Raw genomic sequence first — 20,447 nt, 5'->3', positions numbered from 1 at the left:
TTGACTACCATGAACCAGAGACTCGTGTGGACCTTTGTCAGTTTTAATAATACATCCGCAGTTCCCCGGTACAACCTCCCTCTCGTGTGTACAAGCCTACATGTAACATAAGCGCTGGGACGGGGGGTCGACACACCTTCACCTCAGCACAGTGAAAGATGGCGTTCAGTACTCAGTTACCGCCCATTTCTGTCACCTTCTACGTCGCGCGAAGAATAAGTGGTTACTGTTCGTTTCGAGGGATGTTTATTCTGAGTTGTGCGGAATATGCCTCACACGGGATAAAATACAGAAAAACACAGTAAGGATGTATATCATTACGAGGAAAACGACACAAAGGACATGTTTCACAGTCGCCCGCACTCCAGCCACACCAATGCACACTAAAATGTTTTTCATCCTTGGGCACATCCATCAAACACCACCTGTGACGCGTACTACACACACCTCAGACACACCACCAATACCCACCTCAACATCCCCCCCCCCCCACATAAACGTGACGCTCTTAAACCTCCAATGATGCAACTTGACAAACTTCATCCTTGAAAATGATAATGACTCAGTGAACGAGTGAGTGACGCAATTAGGGACACGCTGGATCTGTCCGACTCTACTGGTGCTGCAAACCAAACCAAACTAGAAAGTACTCAGAGTAAATACCTCCGCCAGCGCCAAAAGACGTTACAATTTACTGCCGTAATTTCTCTTTCCTACCACACGAATATTTCTACGGTCACACAAAGTCAGCTGACTCTACGGTCTTAGTCTGCCCTGTAACATAATATCAGAGAGTGCAAACCTTCGCCAGAGCCAAAATAAATAAATAAATAAATAATAAAATAAATTAAAATAAAATACTATTTATTTCAGCATCCGCCTCCCAATCGACCTCAAAACCTAACCAACTTTTCCTCGACCCACTGTCTATCTATCCACCACATTTTCATTTAAATCTTATAACTTTTTGAGATACCTTGTACACTAACAGACACAAGTGAATACATAACCTCCGTCCATGTTTGCTGGCCGAGGTACACTGACAAGCATACCTATCAAGTGTACAGGCAGAAAAACAAAGAGAAAGACAGAGATACACAGAATACTGGAAAATAAACTGAAATTTATATATATACAAAAGGGGAAAGACAAAGGACGGTGAGAGAAAGAGACAGAGAGAGAGTGGTGGGGGGGGAAGGAAGGTGGAAGGAAAGAGGATCAGGGAACAGTGCAACTTATGTATTTGGGTCAAATGGACTCTTCAAGAGGCGGGAGGAGGAGGAGAAATTGGGGGAGGAGGAGCATAAAATGGAGGAGGAAAAGAGAGAGGGAAATGGAAATGATAGACAGGGAAAGCAAAAACGAAGTGGGAACAGAGGAGGAAAAGGATGGGGAAAGGGAATAATGAATGGAGAAAGAAAATGATGATGATGATGATGACGATACGTAGGCCAATGATCAGCTGCCATACGACGACGACGACGAAGACGATGATGATGATGATGATGATGATGATGATGATGATGAGGAGGAGGAGGAGGAGGAGGTGAAAGGAAAAAAGAAGCAGAGAAAGTGTAAGAGTAAAAAACGAAGAACAACGACGACGCACGAAAAATATGAGGAAAGTGAAAGGAGAGATGGGAAGGGAAACAGGTCGAGGAGGAGGAGGAGGAGGAGGAGAAATAAAGTAAAAAAACAAGTAAAGCATGAAAAACGAGGGGAAAAAACGAAGAGATGGAATACATAAAACCACAACAAAAATAAAGGATTAGTAAAAGTATGAAAGGAGTAAAATACAGAATAAAGGGAACAAGAATGAAGATATGAAAGACAAGGAAGCTGTTTATTTCCTCCCACTTCCCCTTTCTCTTCCATCTCTTATCCTCCTTGCTTCTCTCTCTCTCTCTCTTTCTCTCTCTTCCATCATCATCATTTCATTCTCCATTTTCTCTTTCTTTCCTCTCTTCTGTTTCCATTCTTGCCCTTCCTTCTTTTTCTCATATTCCTCCCTTTCTGTTCCTTTGTCTTATCTTTTTCTTTCTTTAAATTCTCGCTTTTCTTGTCTTTTCTCATATTCCTGTTTTCCCATTTTTTTTCTTCTTTCCAATATCTTTTGTTATTTCCCCCTGCTCAAGCTAACCATCCCATTTTTTTTTCTTATATTTATTAGTTCTTATTCCTCGTGGTATTTCTCCTCTCTCTCTCTCTCTCTCTCTCTCTCTCCTTCCCTTCATTCTTCATTTATCTCTCATCTTTTTCTTTGTCTCCCTCCTTTCCTTTCTCTTCTGTGCATCTCCTTCGCCCTCCATTCTTTCTCCACTTTCTCCTTTATCCTTTCCCTGTCTTCTTTTCTTCCACACCGTTCGTCTTCTAAGCAGACTTTGAATTTCTTTATATTTACCACTACCACTCCAGTGAAGCATAATTAATAACTCTTCAATAACAACCTGGCTGACGTGACCCAGTTTCCTGGGAAGGTCAGGTCATTTCCTGATCATCACTCACCTGTCCCCCCTCCACTCATCCCCACCTCCCCCTCATCCCCCTGCCGGCTCAGTAGATAACCTGATAATGGGACAGGTGGCTGATGGATCCCCCCACAACCCACCACATTATGACTCGACCCACAACACACGGGAAGCCTGAAAACAACAGCAAGAAAAGCAGAGAATATGTTGGACGGTTCACTACCATGGACCCTAGGAGGTGAAACAAAACTCTGAGGTTCCTGCTTGTTGACATATTGATGGGATATAGGCCTACAAACTGACACACACACACACACACACACACACACACACACACACACACACACACACACACACACACACAACCACTACCACAGATCCACTTCCATATGCATTACTCTCACTACAGACATCCCATTACTCCAGCGCTGCCAGCATGGGAAAGTTAACCCTCCCTCAAAGAAGAGGGTTCAGTCCTGAGTGTGCCTCATATGAATAGTCAGAGTTTATAGTGTCTTCGTATGTAAGGCGTCCATACTAACGGGCAAAGCAGCAGGGATAGTACTGTTAAACTATCTCGTTTTCTTATCACTCTTAACGTTTCTCTGACATGCTCCTGTTGCCCATCATTTAGATTACCCGTCACTCCCGCCTCTCACCCCTTCCTTCCTATTCCATCCTCCTCCTTCCTTCCCTCCCTTCCCTCGCTGACCACACCCATTCCCTGCCATACATACACATCTAGAAGCACACATACTCACATGCATATACGCCACGTCAAAAAACCATAACTCACATCAGTGTTGAAAAGGGAGAAGGAATACAAAAAGATGGAAATTCAGTCTGAGCCGCAAAATTCATAACTTCCAATAATCTTTTTTTTTATCATCTATATCTGAAATTTAAGGTTATCATTTTTCTCCTCATTCCTCCTTTTTGTAATTCTCCTCCATCGTCTCCTATGCCATTTCTAAATAAATTACTTCGATACAAATTATTCTGCTTCTTTTTTTACGTTTTATTTCCCTTTGCAGGCCAGTCCTCATTTCTTCCCCAACTTCTTTCCCTCGTGTGTGTGTGTGTGTGTGTGTGTGTGTGTGTGTGTGTGTGTGTGTGTGTGTGTGTGTGTGTGTGTGTGTGTGTGTGTGTGTGTGGTTATGAGAGTGGGAGATGCCCAAAAATTCATTATCGTTCCGCTCTCTCTCTCTCTCTCTCTCTCTCTCTTCCTCCTCCCTATCTTTCTTCTCCCTCTCTTCCTCTTCTCAATCTCTTCCTCTTCCCCCTGTCCTCCTCTTCTCTCTTTCTCTCCCTGTCGTCTTCGTTCTCTAATAAGAAATACTACTTTTTTTTCCCCTTTAAAATGGGCATATTATCAAAGAAAAGAAATTACATCATATAAAGAAGGATTTTTAAAGGGAGAGAGAGAGAGAGAGAGAGGAGGGGAGAGGGGGGAGGTAATAAACGTTCGGACAAGACAAAAACAATGAAATATGAACAGTGCAATAAAGAAAACAGCAATAAAGGAAGGGAGGGAAGGGGAAACGAGAGAGAGAGAGAGAGAGAAAGGGGGGACAGCATGCGGGTACACACAGCAAAGCACATCACACACTGCAGACTCTCCCCTACATCAATTTCCCTCCACGTCCTCACACCCTGACAATTGCAGTGTGAGGGACAGGTCAAGCAGAATGAATAAGGGTGACACTGAGATAATAAATATAATACACGGAGGCCAAGATAGATATATTCCTTCAAAACCGTTTAGAACTAACAATTCAGAACCAAGATGGTTAAACAACAGATTAAAATCTCTCATAGGACAAAGGAAAGGAATATATAGAAAAATAAAACGTGGAGAGGAACACTTACGTAAGCGGTACACAATTTTAAATAGAGAAGTAAAGAGGGAGATAAGAAAAGCAAAGAGAAGTTATGAAATTAAGGTTGCAAGTGAATCAAAAGTAAACCCCAAGGGTTTTTATCAAATGTACCGAACGAAAAATAAAGATAGGATAGGACCACTCAGAACAGAATCAGGTGACATTACCAGTGAAGATAAAGAAATGTGCTCCATCCTAAATAATTATTTCATATCAGTATTCACCAAGGAAAATCTAAGCCTGGTCCCGCAAGCAGCAAATATTTACCATGAGAATACGGAAAATATTCTTAGTAAAATAACCATTTGTAAGGAGGACGTATTGAAAGAAATTAATAAGTTAAAACCTCAAAAATCGCCAGGTCCGGACGATATATATGCAAAAATTATAAAAGAAACCAAAGAAGAATTATGTCAGCCACTTTTAACGTTATTTAATGACTCTTTAAGTTCAGGAGAAGTTCCAGAGGCGTGGAAAACCGCAAACGTAGTGCCCATCTTTAAAAAGGGTGATAAATCAGCTGCGTCGAATTATCGTCCGATAAGTCTAACGTCAATAGTAGGAAAAATGTTAGAGTCAATTTTGGCAAATAAGATTAGAGAACACTTAGAAAGATTTAATCTTATAAACGAAAGTCAGCACGGATTCAGGCAAGGACGATCCTGCCTCACAAATTTGTTGTCATTCTACTCGGAGGTCTATGAGGCAGTAGATAGCGATAAAGCTTACGATGTTATTTATCTGGACTTTAGTAAAGCTTTTGATAGAGTCCCACACGAAAGGTTAGTTAGAAAGGTTCGAGCACACGGTATAGACGGCGATATCTTAAAATGGATAGAATCCTGGCTGAAAGGACGAAAGCAGAGAGTATTAATAAATGGAACTAAGTCGGACTGGGGATTAGTAACTAGCGGTGTACCACAGGGTTCAGTACTCGGTCCCTTATTATTTATCATATATATAAATGATCTAGACTTAGGAGTAAATAGCAGAATCAGCAAATTTGCCGACGATACAAAAATAGGGCGTATCATTAACTCGACTGACGATTGCCATAACTTACAAAAAGACCTCGATACATTGTCCAAATGGTCTAAAACTTGGCAAATGGAATTTAACGTTGAAAAATGTAAAGTACTTAACGTAGGCAAGACCATTGGAGATACTAAATACAGCTTAGATAACAAAGAAATTAGCAAATCGGAATGCGAGAGAGATCAAGGAGTTATGATTAGTAACGACCTTAAACCAAGGCAACAGTGCATTAATGCGAGAAATAAAGCAAATAGGGTCCTAGGATTTATTTCGAGAAGCGTGAGCAATAGATCATCTAAAGTAATACTGAAACTTTATCTAGCATTAGTAAGGCCACATTTAGACTACGCAGTACAATTTTGGTGTCCTTACTATAGAATGGATATTAATTCGTTAGAAAATGTACAGAGAAGAATGACTAAAATGATACATGACGTCCGGAACCTGTCATATGAAGACAGACTGAAAAGACTAAGTCTGCATTCGCTAGAGAGGCGTAGAGTAAGGGGAGACTTAATTGAGGTGTTTAAGTGGATGAATGGTATAAATAAAGGAGATATTAGCAAGGTACTTAAAGTAAGCATACAGGATAGAACTAGAAATAATGGTTTCAAACTAGAAAAATTCCGTTTCAGAAAGGAAATTGGTAGAAATTGGTTTGGTAATAGAGTAGTAGACGAATGGAATAAGCTACCTAGTAAAGTAGTTGCTGCCTCTTCCATTGAGAGTTTCAAGCATAGGCTAGATAAGCATATGACAAATAAGGGGTGGATATAGAATAAAGAAAATCTTATAACCAATACTAATTCAAAAAAATTTTCTTTTCAGGTTACACTATGATAGTCTCTATTCTCCTTTCACACTTTCCTGTAAATGTCCACGCCAGTTTTTCTATACGGCGTGGTGTTCTTTCTGACTTTTTCCTGCCGGACTCAGCTGGAGGGTTTGGAGGGCGGGGGAGAGCCTTCTTCTTTGCTATCCTTATCTCATTCTAGTAGTTCAGTTACCCTTCTAGGAGCTGCCTAGCATGGGCCAACCGGCCTACTGCAGTTATCCTCTCTTCTTATGTTCTTATGTTCTTAACCCTCTCACCCCCAGGACGTAATCTGTATCTTCTTGCTAACTAAAGACGACGTTACTTAAGAGGGACATTCTGAAGAGGAGAGGTTGATATAAACTTCATTCAACCCTTCAGCACAAGCATGGTTACCTCAGCAGCATGAGTAACCAAAGTAACTGATAATTATAACTCACGTATTCTGAAGGAAGGCGTTACTCCTCTTCCTTATATTTTAACGCAAGAAAAATTCGGAGACGAGTTATTATAAGACAGTCCACATTACTACTATCTTTACTTATTGAATTAACTTCGAATATCCATGTACAAAATTTGGGCTAACTTTAATTGCTAGACTCAGTTCTTTAAAATATTGTCCTTACTCATATACCTAACCACCACTTCACAGCCCAACCTAATTCAGTAATAAGGCGATGGAAAATTAACTACTTATTTCCCTTAACAATATACAAGTCGCACGAACACATGTTTATCGTAAAAAGTGGGTTAAACTGCAATACGAATACTTCCCCAGGGTAATGACATGAACAGAATGGTGTGGACGCGGTGCCAACGAGTAGTGTGATTAGCGACGTCATATAAAGCTTGCTGGCTGGGTTATTTTGGATTCTGGAAGGTGTGTGTGTGTGTGTGTGTGTGTGTGTGTGTGTGTGTGTGTGTGTGTGTGTGTGTGTGTGTGTGTGTGTGTGTGTGTGTGTGTGTGTGTGTGTGTGTGTGTGTGTGTGTGTGTGTGTGTGTGTGTGTGTGTGTGTGTGTGTGTGATTTTCTGAGGGTCGTATTTCAGAGTTGTAGATTTCCTAACACCGCTTCCTTAACGATTTATCCTGCACAACTCCATATCCTCTTGCATGTCATGGATGCAAACTGTGTCGACAATAACAGGACTTAAATAACATACAGGACAATGCTACGGTGTTGTGGCGTACTCATGCTATCCTTGTCAATTCCTCTATTCACCGGCAATCACCATGCGGCCTCTGCACACCTGTCCCTGATACAGGTGGAGTTAACCGACCATTAGACCTTTACTGAGAAAAAAGTTAAGCCAGATTAAAGTCAGGCTGGGCGGGGTTAATCGTCCATTTCAGCCTTCCTGAGAAAATGGTTAAGCCGGATTAACCTCGCCGGACATACCTCTGGGTAATTAAGGCCTCAGCTCTGCCCACCCTGCACCATGCTGCTGGTTGTAATTTAGCATTAATATAGAAACTAATGCTCCGATACTGAGCGTTTATCTTGTCCTGTGCGGCACAAGTACAAACCACAACAGTATAATGTGCGGCATAAATCGGCAAAGAAGACCGACAATGCTTCCTTTTCCATCTGAAAGTACTTCTTACAGTCTCACAGTATGGCTTCCATCCCGAACAGACTATATCCTCTGTTCTTATGCCCTGTATACAGTATACATCCAGTATAATGTCCCCCCCCCCTCTCTCTCTCTCTCTCTCTCTCTCTCTCGCCATGTGGTGGGGAGGGTTTTGCGTTGTTCCCGGTACCACAGTAACGTCAACGTCCAGAATGTTCTCAATTTTTTACTGATGCTGGTGGGAGAGGAATTCATGCGGAAACGGGATATTATATATATATATATATATATATATATATATATATATATATATAATATACAGTATATACTATAATGACAAAAAACAATGACCAAAGAACACGGTAATAAGGAAAGCAGAGAGAGAGAGAGAGAGAGAGAGAGAGAGAATTTATGAAAGGAAAGGTTAGGAAAAGGGAGAGGGAGGGATTCAGCAAAATATCGCGGCTAAAGGCAGGGTTGTGAGAGGGGCAAACAGTGGAGGGGCAGCAGGAGGAAAGGAGTGAGTGGCACAGAGATACAGTTACACAGATCACACAGGCATTATGGTCCCTACCGGGTGATCAGGCTTTGATACTTGCAACCTGATCAGAAATGTGTTGAAGCAGATAGACAGAGACAGACAGATAGATAAAGACAGATCCAGATACAGATAAATAGATAGATAAACAAATAGACAGATAGATAATTGGATATAGGGAACGACATAGATACAGATAGACAGACGGATAAACAGATCATCATTTAATCCAGTGTCGCCCCGTATGGAGCGTAGAGGGCCGGGGCTAGGCAAGTTGGTCCTGACACTTAAGGTGACAGTGACCAGCCTCACTCATCCCAAAGTGGCATTACGTAAGCAATAAACCGGCTCAATCCGAGCGTTTTAATTACCCACTAAACCACCAGGCGCCATAATTTGGTTATACGGTTACCACCCAGCGTAGTAAATGGTTTCCTGATGTACAGGAAAATCCTGGTCAGGCGTACAGGACACCATTTGCCTTGCCACTCAGTGTAGAGTCACCCGCAGACAGATGAAGAAAGAATGGAGGAAAGAAAGAAGAGGAAGGAAGGAAAGAAGAAAGGAGGAGAGAAAAGGGCAGGCATCCAACAGCAGCACTACATCAAGTGAGTGGATGGTGAGCGCCCCCCCACATACCATTAACAGGCAGACAGACAGATAAATAAACAGACAGACAGACAGTAAGATACAGGGACGGGGGGGGGGGAGGCGGTACAGGAAAATTACAAAAACTTCAAAAAAGCGAAATAAGAGGGATGCGAGATACAAAAAAGTAAGATTTATGGAGGGTTGGGAGGAGGGCGAGGGAGAATGTGGTAAAGAGGAGGAGAAGGGAGAGAGACAAGTATGTAAGACAGGGAGAATGGAGATAACGAATGGAGGGAAGACAGAAAATAGCTAGAACAAGAAAAAAGAGACGCCGAAAGAAAAGGAACAGAAGATAGGCGAGGAAAAAAAAATAAGTACAGTAGACGCAAATAACAAAGTAAAAAGGGAATTATGGAAGAAACGAAAGGATGGAAAGAAAGAAAGAAGGACGGAAGGAGGAAGTGAAGGAAGGAAGGAAGAAAGGCAGGCAGAAGCAGAAACAGTAAGGCGAAGAGACGAAAAATATCAAAACATAAAATTGGAGTTATGGACATTGATACTGAAATGGAACGAAAAGATACGAGGAAAAAAAAGAAAAAGAAAAGAGTGAACGCCAAGCAAGAGAAAAATTACGACACGGAAAAGAAAAGGGTGACTAAAAAAAAAAAAAAAAAACGAGAAGGGGGAGAGAGGAGAAGGGGAAAAAGGATTGAGAGGAAAATGGTGAATAGGGATAAAGGGCAGAAAAAATTGCAAAAGGACACACATACACACACACACACACACACACACACACACACAAAGGATAAAAGACTAAAAAGACTATAAGAAGACACAAATTACACACATACAGACACGAACACAAAGACATACAGGCAGACACACGGACACACGACACAGATACGCACACATACGCTCACTCTCACTCTCATACACACACACACAGCTTTACAGACACGCACACAGAGCGACACATACACACATACCTCCCCACCACACACACATAGCCAGAAATGCACACAAACAGATACACACACACACACACACACTCACACACACACACACACACACACACACACACACACACACACACACACACAAAGAAATGGGAGGAGCAAAAGAAGAAGACCAGGAATATGAACAGAAAATATGGGACGAGAAAGGAAAGATTATGGAGAAGAACGGAAAAGAACGAAGGAAAAACAGGGAAAAAAAAGGGAAACTATCGACCAAACGGGGAGGAAAAAAGGAAAATTATGAGGCAGAGAAATGGAGAGAGAAAAAAAAACACTGCCAAAAAAAGAATAAGTAGAAGTAAAACAAGAAATATGGAAAAACAAGAAATAACTTAAGGATAAACAGGAAATAACTTAAGGATAAACAGGAAATAACTTAAGGATAAACAAACAGGAAATAACTTAAGGATAAACAAACAGGAAATAACTTAAGGATAAACAAACAGGAAATAACTTAAGGATAAACAGGAAATAACTTAAGGATAAACAGGAAATAACTTAAGGATAAACAGGAAGTAACTTCAGGATAAACAGGAAATAATTTAAAGGATAAACAGGAAATAACTTCAGGAAAAACAGGAAATAACTTAAGGATAAACAGGAAATAACTTAAGGATAAACAGGAAATAACTTCAGGAAAAACAGGAAATAACTTCAAGATAAACAGGAAATAACTTAAGGATAAACAAACAGGAAATAACTTAAGGATAAACAGGAAATAACTTAAGGATAAACAGGAAATAACTTAAGGATAAACAGGAAATAACTTAAGGATAAACAGGAAATAACTTAAGGATAAACAGGAAATAACTTAAGGATAAACAGGAAATAACTTAAGGATAAACAGGAAATAAGGATAAACAGGAAATAACTTCAGGATAAACAGGAAATAACTAAATAAAAAATAACTTAAATAATATAAAGAAAAGCAAGGAAATGAGAGACAGAATTACGGATACAAAAGAAAATAAAGCAAGATGGAAACTCAATAAGAAAAAACGAAGAGAACAAAAGTGAGATAAAGATAAGGACGAGAGAGACGTAAGATAAAGAAATATATGTCCATGAATCTGTTGAGAGAGAGAGAGAGAGAGAGAGAGGGAGAGAGAGAGGGAGGGAAATAAAGGAAAACTGCGAGCCTGGTGGTGAGGGAGTGCGTGCGGTCGATGGGTGTCGTGGGAAACAGTTATATTGATTTAATGTACCCTCCATCCCCCTGTTGCTACGCTGTGCACCCCCTACACCCCCCATTACACCCCCTCCTCCTCACCCCACTCCCCTCTTACACCCTCGTCTCCTCACCCCACACTCCTCTAACACCCTATTTTTTCCCCTCTTTACACTTCTCACCTCACAACCCCCCTTGCACCCTTTCTTCCTCACCCCACACCCCCTCACTCGTACACCCTCTCCCTCTCACCCACACACCCTTCTTACACCCTCTCCTCCTCACCCCACATCCTCTTACACCCTCTCCTCATCACCCCACACCCCTCTTACACACTCTTCTCCTCACCCCACACCCCTCTTACACCCTCGTCTCCTTACACCACACCCCTCTTACACTCTCGTCTCCTCACCCCACACCCCTCTTACACCCATTCCCCCTAACCCAACACCCTTCTTGCACCCACTCCCCCTACACCTACACCCCTCTTACACCCTCTCTCCTCACCCCACACCCCTCCATACACATTCTCCTTCCTCTCTCTTTCGTTCCTTACCTTCTCTTCCCCATTCTCTGTCTGTTTTTCGCCCCTGCTCTCCTCCTGCCTTCTTCTTTGCTGTCCTTATCTCATTCTAGTAGTTCAGTTACTCCTCTAGGAGCTGCCTAGCATGGGCCAACCGGCCTACTGCAGTTATCCTCTCTTCTTATGTTCTTATGTTCTCCACTCCAGCCCACTTCTCTTCTCTTCCCTACTCTCTCTCTCTCTCTCTGAATAAAAAAAAACTTTCCCTATAAGCAACACTGAACTCGAGAATGTATACCAAGAAAGAGATTTAAGAGTGATAATAGTAATAAAATATTTTAAAAACGAATCTAACACAGCAGAGAAACAATAAAAAAAAGTTGGAGTCACAGGCAGAGCATTCCAAATAAGAGAATATCGTCCCTATCTTTTCCAGTTTCTTAGTACGCCCGCAACTGCAATACTGTGTTCAGTTTTGGTCATCATAATTACAAGAAAGACAAAAAAGGCATGAGAAATTAAAGACTGTACAGCGAAGAGTAAAATAAAGACCCCTACAATAATAAAAAAGATAAAGACCCCTAGAATAATTTAAAAAAAAATAATGAACGCTTAAAAGAGCTAAACACTATTCAAATTTTCAAGGCGCAGAGTAGGAAGGGATCTGATTCAATATATAGCATTTCTAAAGGGTAAATAGTCGTGTCTGTCAGGATTGCGTGATATGTGAGCGAGGTCTGTGTGAAATGTGAGTGACGTATGCATGATGAGTGAGGAAGGTTTGGGTGAGTTATGAATGAGATCTGAGCTAGATGTGAGTGATGTGTGATTGAGGAGGGTGATGTGTGAGTGAGGACTGAGGGGGATGTGCATATTTGTTGTACTTCATAAAATACCGATCTAGTCGCACAAGAGGGAATGGTTATAAAATTATTGGCCATCGTTTCAAGTCAAAAGAGGCAAAACACACTTCATCGGGGTTGTAAATATACGGACAAAATGATCCAGGAATGTGGCAAACTACAATACAATACTACGATACAATAATACGGTAATAACTGCAATACAATAATAACGTTCAAAAGTTGCTTGGATAAGTATGTAGATTCGTTTCCTCAGCCAAACACGTTCATAGGCGAATTATGCCAAAATATGACTAACTCTTTTTATTGTCTTTCAGATCATGGGCAATACATCACTATATCGTTAAAAAATAATGTTACTTTTCTTTCACAGATTAACTCTCTCTCTCTCTCTCCTATCTTTTCTCTCATGCTCTCCTCTCCATCGCCCCATTTCCCCCCTCGTCTTTCCACCCTCTCTCCAGACTCGCTTCCTTCTTCTCGCCTTCAGTTTTTCTCCCTCCTTTGCTCTAATGTTCCCCCCCCCCTCTCTCTCTCTCTCCTCTAATCACCACCCCTTCCTCCCTCTCTTCCGTTCTTCTCCCTCCCACCTCCACCCTCATTTCTCGTTCTCCCTCTTCACTATGTTCTCCTCTCTCTCTCTTTCTTCTTTCCTCCCTCTTCTCTACCTTCTCTCTACTTTTTCTCTTCTTTCTTTCCTCCCTCCTTCTCCCTTCAGCCCTCCTCTCTGGTCAGTAAGGGAGAAAGAGTGACGCAGAGGGGAAAAGTAAGGGGAAAAAAAATACATATCACTCCTCTCCCCTCCCCAGAGAGAGAGAGAGAGAGAGAGAGGACGTGTATACAATTCCCTCCATAAACACACTACACTCTGTGGATTAAGGCAGGGGAGAGAGAGAGAGAGAGAGAGAGAGAGAGAGTGCAATGGAAAATCATAGCAAGAGATGAAGCAAAAGAAGTAGTTATGGGGAAGGAAGGTTGGGAAGGGAAAGGGGGGTGTGAAGGAGGGAAAATGGAGGGAGAGAAAGAGAGTGAAGAGAAGAGGTAGAGGAAAAGGGGAGGGGAAGGTGAGAGAAAGAGAGAGAGAGAGAGAGAGAGAAACGGGTGTGTGGGAGAAAAAAGGTGAGAGATAATGTGGGGTATATATATATATATATATATATATATATATATATATATATATACTGTATATATATATATATATATATATATATATATATATATATATATATATATATATATACTGTATATATATATATATATATATATATATATATATATATATATATGAAGAAAAAGGGTAAATAAAGTGAGGAGGCAGGAAGAAAGGGGAGGAGGTGAGGGGAACAAAAAAGGGGTAAGGAACGATGTAAAGGGGCAGGGCGTGAGGGGAGAGGGAAAAGAAGGAAGGGGGAGAGGGGGAGAAGGGGAAAGGACGAGAGGGGAGGGATATGAAGGGCAGGGGAGGGAAAAAGGTTAAGGGGAGGGTGATGCTGCAAAATGAAAGGACAAAGAAGGAGGGTAAAGTGATAGATAGATAGATAGACAGCCAAACAAACAGAAAAACAAACAAATAGACAGACATAAATATACAGAGAGAGAGAGAGAGAGAGAGAGAGAGAGAGAGAGTAATGATGATTTGGATGGGAGATGGACGAAAGAGGGGGAATGAAAGGTGAGGTATGGGGGGGGGGCGAAAAAGGGGGGAAATGAAGCGTGATGGAGGAGGCAGGGAGGGGAGAGGGGGGAATGGGGAGGGGAGATAATTAGAAGGGGGAGAGGGCAGAGGGAGAGAGAAACCTGATGAAACTGATGACGAAGAGGCGGGGGAGATGAAGATGAGAGAGAGAGAGAGAGAGAGAGAGAGAGAGAGGGAGACGAAGCACCATGACCTATCCTCCTCTCCCTCTTCCCCCACTTCGTCCCCCACTCCCTCTGCTTGAGATATGTTCAGTGAAGTAACACGTGCAGCTACTGTGTGTGTGTGTGTGTGTGTGTGTGTGTGTGTGTGTGTGTGTGTGTGTGTGTGTGTGTGTGTGTGTGTGTGTGTGTGTGTGTGTGCTTTCAAGTGCGTTCATGTGTGCGTGTGAGGGAACCCTACAGATGCAAGACAGAAAAAGCAAATTAAAAAAACAGGTGAGGGAGACAGACTGCCAGGGAGGGAGGACGGCGGGGAGGAGAGAAGGGATACAGGGAGAGAGGGGAAGGGAGAGGGAGACAGGGGGGGTAGGGGAAGGGAGAGGGAGAGAAGGAGGTAGAGGAATGAAGAGGGAGACAGAAAGGGAGGGAAAATTGTGAAGGAAGGAAAACATAGGAAAAGAGAAAAATACAAAGGGACAGAGAAGAGGGAGGAAGGGAACGATGGGAGACAAGGGGAGAGGGAGGGGGAGGAGGAGAAATGGAGGAAAGGTAAGGAGGAGCGTCAGATGGAGGGGGAGAGAGGAGAGAAAGGTAGGTAATTTGAAGCTGAGTAGGGGGGGAAGGAAGAGGAAGAGAGAGAGAGGAGATAAACGACAGACTGCTGGTGAAGGTGACACAGAGATGACAGAAGAGACAGACCTACGGAGAGATGAGAGGAAACAGAGGGAAAGGGAGAAACTGCACAGAGAGAGAGAGGAAAGAAAGAAGAGGGAGGAGTGTGAAGACAGTGATAAGGAAAGGGACAGACAAGAGAAAATGGGCAAGAAAGAGGCAGAGAAGCGCGGGGAAAAGGAAGAGAGAAGTGGAAATGAGAGTTGGGTAGAAAGAGCATGAGGAAGGGAAATGAAGATCATGAGGGAGGGAAATGAAGATCAAGAGGGAGGGAAATGAAGATCAAGAGGGAGGGAAACACCATAGAAGAGTAGGAAGGGGAAAAGAAAGAAATAGGAAAGCAGAAGTTGCGAAGAGACAGAAAGGATCAGGAAAACGGGAAGAGAGGAGTAGTGGGGAAGGAAGGCATGGAGAAGTTGGGAGAGGTGACGGAGGGGAAATTGAGAAGAGAGGGACAAAGAGGAGGGGAGGGAAGTGTGGGTGAGCAGCAAACTGACAGCCAGACAGCCGAGACAGACAGACGGACAGACAGGCAGATAGCTCAGGTCTGGAACAATCTCCCTGCAAAAGCGATTATTCAAATGACATTCCTGAACCTCTGTCATCCCCCACCCTCACCCCACACACCTTCACCCCTCATCCCCCACCCCCACCCCACACACCTTCACCCCTCATCCACTGTCATCCCTCACCCCTCATCCCCCTTACCCACTGTCACCCTCACCCAATCACCCATCATCTCTCACCCACTGTTATCCCTCTCCCCACACCACTCATTTCATCCACCGTCACCCCTTCCCCTCTCCTACTATCACCCCTCTCCCCACACCCCTCACCTTTCACTAGCGTCTCTTTTCCCTGTCATCCTCACCCCTCACCCCTCTCACTGTCACCTACCATCCCTACCAACCTCTCTCTCTCTTCTCCAGTTTCATTGATCCCCTCACATTTAATTCCCGTCTTTTCTCTCCCTATTTGTCCTCTTATCCCTCCCTTCCCTCCACCTCTCTCTCTCTCTCCGCCACCCCCACCTCATAACTCAGCCAGTACACTCTCATAACGACCACATCTGCCACATTCCTCACCGCTCTCGCGACCACACCACCTCCTCCACTCCTCACACTATCCACCTATCCACACCAACAACCCACTGACTCATCCACATCATCCATCCACCTAACCTTCCTACACCTACCTACTCACCCATGACGTTCCCACCCACTATCAGGTATCCGTTACCTCCCACATCACCAACACCAACACCTTAGCAACTACACATCCACTCATTCTAACCATCTCACAATTTCCACCTCTACACACCCACCCACCCACCCACACACACACACACACACACACACACGCACACACCCTAGCAACAACGCAGCCCCCACTCCTCCGGCTCATTCTTTTATTAAAACTTCACCGGAGCATTTTGTTTTTTTTCCTATACCCTTAGCTGCAAATTGCCTCCTTTACATTTTACTTCGGCTAACGTCAGGCGATTTTACAGTACAATGCTGAAGAGAACCCAGGGCACCAAAAACACCATAAGCCATCACAAGAATAAGGAATTTAGTATCAAGAACTTCGTATCAGACAGTAGGTTACGCGGTATAATTAACAGGTCACACAGAAATTCAGCGTAGCCAAGGGGTTAATGAGCGAGAGCAGGAGAGGCCCTAGGTGAGCCAAACAAAGCCCTAGAGTACAATATATCCAATGGCAATACAGGGAAGAAGTTACAGGAGATGGCTTTCAAGGCTTTTCCATACGTCTTAAAGTGAACATTCTCTTTTTACTCTAACTTCACCTACAACTACCATCTCTCCATCTTGAATGCTGGTCTGCAACAGTAGATTAACACTAGAATATGATGCTAGTCACGAAGAAGTGCTACGGAAAGGATACAGAACCACAGTATTGTCTTATTCTGCCAGTGAGCTACGTGAAATAAGCTGCAAGAGGACGAAAACCTGGGGACAAATTTTCGTCATCTAGCTTACTGTATTTCACGTAGCTCAGTGGCAGAAAAAAAAAAATATATTGTGGGTCTCCATCCTTTCTATGGCACTTTTAGCACTTCTTCGTGACTAGCACTATAGTCTGGTGTTAATCTCTTGTTAAAACTCAGCACTCAAGACGGAAGGAAGGCAATTTTGAGCCAAGTTTAAGTAAAAAGAGTATCGTTAGGGAAAGGTTGTGTATGTATTCTTATTCGATCATCCTTCAAGATTTAGACCTCCATTTGTTAATGCACGCTGGTAAAGTGTTCTGTATCTAATCAATAAAGAAAGAAAGAAAAACTCCTTCCGCTGATAGAGACAGGCCTGTGAGTGGTGGACGCACGGTGTTATCTGGAAATACAAGTGGCTGTGATAGCGGTAAAGCAATTCTCTTATCAGTCACCACAACTACCAACATACTCAACTATTTCCTATGACTTTACTATTTCCCATTACTTTACTATTTTCCATGGCGTTGCTTTTGTTTTTATTCCTGCTTCCTTTAGACGGTTTTATTAAGCTTCGAAGAGATTTTCCGTCCTGAAGGGCTACAGACTTTATTGACTCATTCGGTACGAGAAATTTTCCGCAGGTAAAAAAAAAAAAAAAAAAAAAAGGTAACAAGAAAAAAGGTTAAAAAATCAAGGTGCCAAGAAAAAAAGATAAAAAATCAAGGTAACAAGAAAAAGGGTAAAAAAAATCAAGGTAACAAGAAAAAGGGTAAAAAAAATCAAGGTAACAAGAAAATAGGTAAACAAAAAAAAAATCAAGGTAACAAGAAAATAGGTAAACAAAAAATCAAGGTAACAAGAAAATAGGTAAACAAAAAATCAAGGTAACAAGAAAATGGGTGAACAAAAAATCAAGGTAACAAGAAAAAAGGTAAACAAAAAATCAAGGTAACAAGAAAAAAAGGATAAAAAATCAAGGTGACAAGAAAAAAAGGATAAAAAATCAAGGTAACAAGAAAAAAAGGATAAAAAATCAAGGTAACAAGAAAAAAAGGATAAAAAATCAAGGTAACAAGAAAAAAAGGATAAAAAATCAAGGTAACAAGAAAAAAAGGATAAAAAATCAAGGTAACAAGAAAAAAAGGATAAAAAATCAAGGTAACAAGAAAAGAGTGAAAAAAAAAAAAGTGACTACTGGAGGGGTTAAAATAAAGGCAAACAATTCATAACAAAATATCAAAGTGCAAATCAAGGGGCCTCATTTAAACAACTATTTATTCGTTTCAAACAAGCCTTCATTTTCGTCTTTCTGGAGTCTAATATTTGGAGGTCAGAGGCGGAATAACAATACTACGCCTCTGTATCCTTCTCACCGAGCTTCTCAAAGAACTTCCTCGTGACTAGTAGCATATTATTGTATTCTCACTGAACTTCTTCGTGACTAGCATTATATTAGTGTATTAATCTCTTGTCACAGCTCAGTATTTAAGAAAGAGAGATGACACTTTTACGCCAAGTCACAGTGAACAGAGTATATACGTAATGGTTGTAGTTACCAGCAATACAACACACACTACAATCTTGGGGTAACCGTGATGAATTAACAGCTCTAATTATGCTTCCAAGGCTAACAAGTTTACATGACCAGAAAGACCTACAAAAAAAAAAAAAAAAAAAAAAGACTAACATAAAGCGTAACGACCCAACGATAAGTGAAGAAAATAAAACAGAAATAATATCGTTAGTTAGACCCCAATCCAAGAAAAAATTTATCCAAACATTAAAAAAAAACAGTATATGAGTAGCTTTATGTATTTCCAGACGCAACCAACACACCTGCGACACCTGGCCTACACCTGCAACACCTGACGCAACACTCTCACCTGGGTACCGCTCCTCCCCACAGCCCGGATAGCTCAGTCGGTAGAGCATTAGGCTTTTAACCTAAGGGTCCAGGGTTCGAGTCCCTGTTCGGGCGGATACTTTTGTGGTGTGTGGACTGTTGCGAGGCGGATCAGGGGGGTGTATACTAAGCGACTATGTTGATTTCGTTGCACCTCTTCCTTACCGATTTATTCTGCATGCTACACACCATGATATTCTCTTGTATTAAAACAGTAGCGGCAAAAATTAACAAAGTCTCCCTCACATACATTATTATCGAAAACTAAAGCATTCCCTACGAAAGTAACCATGAAATAAGCTGCAGTAATAATGATAATAACGGAGAGGGCAAAACTTAAAATAAAAACACTAATGCATATAATAATAATAATAATAATAATAATAATAATAACCACAATGACACTCAGTAGAGCACATACAGTACCTCCGTCAACGCCGTATCTCGCAATGTTAAAGTGAAAAAAAAAAAAAAAAAACTGCATCCGCACCTTCATCCGGATCCATACCAAAATTTAATGGAGTCTATTCTGGGCCAAGGCTCATTCGTCTACCAAGTTTCGTGGAAATCCGTCCAGTAGTTTTTGTGTAATCTTCCTCACAAACCAACCAGCTAACCAAGAAACAAATGGACAGGGGTGAAAACATAACCTCCTTGGCGGAGGTAATAATAATAATAATAATAATAATAATAATAATAATGCACTCGTCATTGACACCGAGTGCCTAAGTGAATGTACTGGTATATGGCTTCACACACACACACACACACACACACACACACACACACACACACACACACACACACACTGGTAAATGTTAATCTGATCTACCCCTATCCGTCGCACAAAAACCACATCTTCCCCTCTGCCACAGCCTGACTCTTACAGTGTCATTTGATAGCAGTCATCCAGTTTTTGTCTCTCTCTCTCTCTCTCTCTCTCTCTCTCTCTCTCTCTCTCTCTCTCTCTCTCTCTCTCTCTCTCTCTCTCTCACTATTACTACCACTCAGTCTCTGCCAACATCTTCCCCTTGTACGACTGGTTTTGTGTGTGTGTGTGTGTGTGTGTGTGTGTGTGTGTGTGTGTGTGTGTGTGTGTGTGTGTGTGTGTGTGTGAGAGAGAGAGAGAGAGAGAGAGAGAGAGCTGGAAGAGGAGCAGCAATGAGGGAGGATATGAGGAAGAGGGAGGGGAGAATGAAGGATGGGGGGAGAAAGTGGGGAGAAGGAAGGAGATAAGGGAGGAGAGGGGGCATGTGGGTAAGTGGGGAAGGTGGAGATAGGGGGAAGGGGAAACAAGAGGAAAAGGAGGGGGAAGGGGAGGGGGAGGGAGCGGAGGGGAAGGAGGAGACAGAGGGAGGGGGAGGCAGCAGGTGGGGAAAGTGGGAGGAACACAGCAGGAAAAGGATGGAGCAGGCTGGAGGAAAGAGGGGAGCGGAGGGGGGAAGAGGGAGAGGGGAGGAGAAGGGGAGAGGGGACGGGGGAGGGAATGGAGAGAGGGTGAAGACGGGAGAGGGGAAAGAGGAGGAACAGGGAGCAGGGAGGGGAAAGAGGGGAAAGGGAAGGGCATAGGTGGGAGGAGTGAGGGGAAGGGA

At 42.4% G+C, this 20,447-nt stretch overlaps 1 non-coding gene across 1 annotated transcript; it reads left to right on the top strand.

The window, feature by feature from the left end:
* The first annotated feature begins 18,857 nt into the window (after positions 1 to 18,857).
* On the top strand, positions 18,858 to 18,930 carry TRNAK-UUU (transfer RNA lysine (anticodon UUU)). The gene has a single exon. It is a non-coding gene; the product is annotated as a tRNA-Lys (tRNA).
* Positions 18,931 to 20,447: the final 1,517 nt, after the last annotated feature.

This window comes from Coenobita brevimanus, chromosome 94 (assembly GCF_032717465.1).
Source record: "Coenobita brevimanus isolate Jiangsu-jjx chromosome 94, ASM3271746v2, whole genome shotgun sequence".
Lineage (NCBI taxonomy): Eukaryota > Metazoa > Arthropoda > Malacostraca > Decapoda > Coenobitidae > Coenobita > Coenobita brevimanus.
The sequence above is the reverse complement of the archived record's forward strand: the minus strand, read 5'-3'. Positions and strand labels throughout refer to the sequence as shown.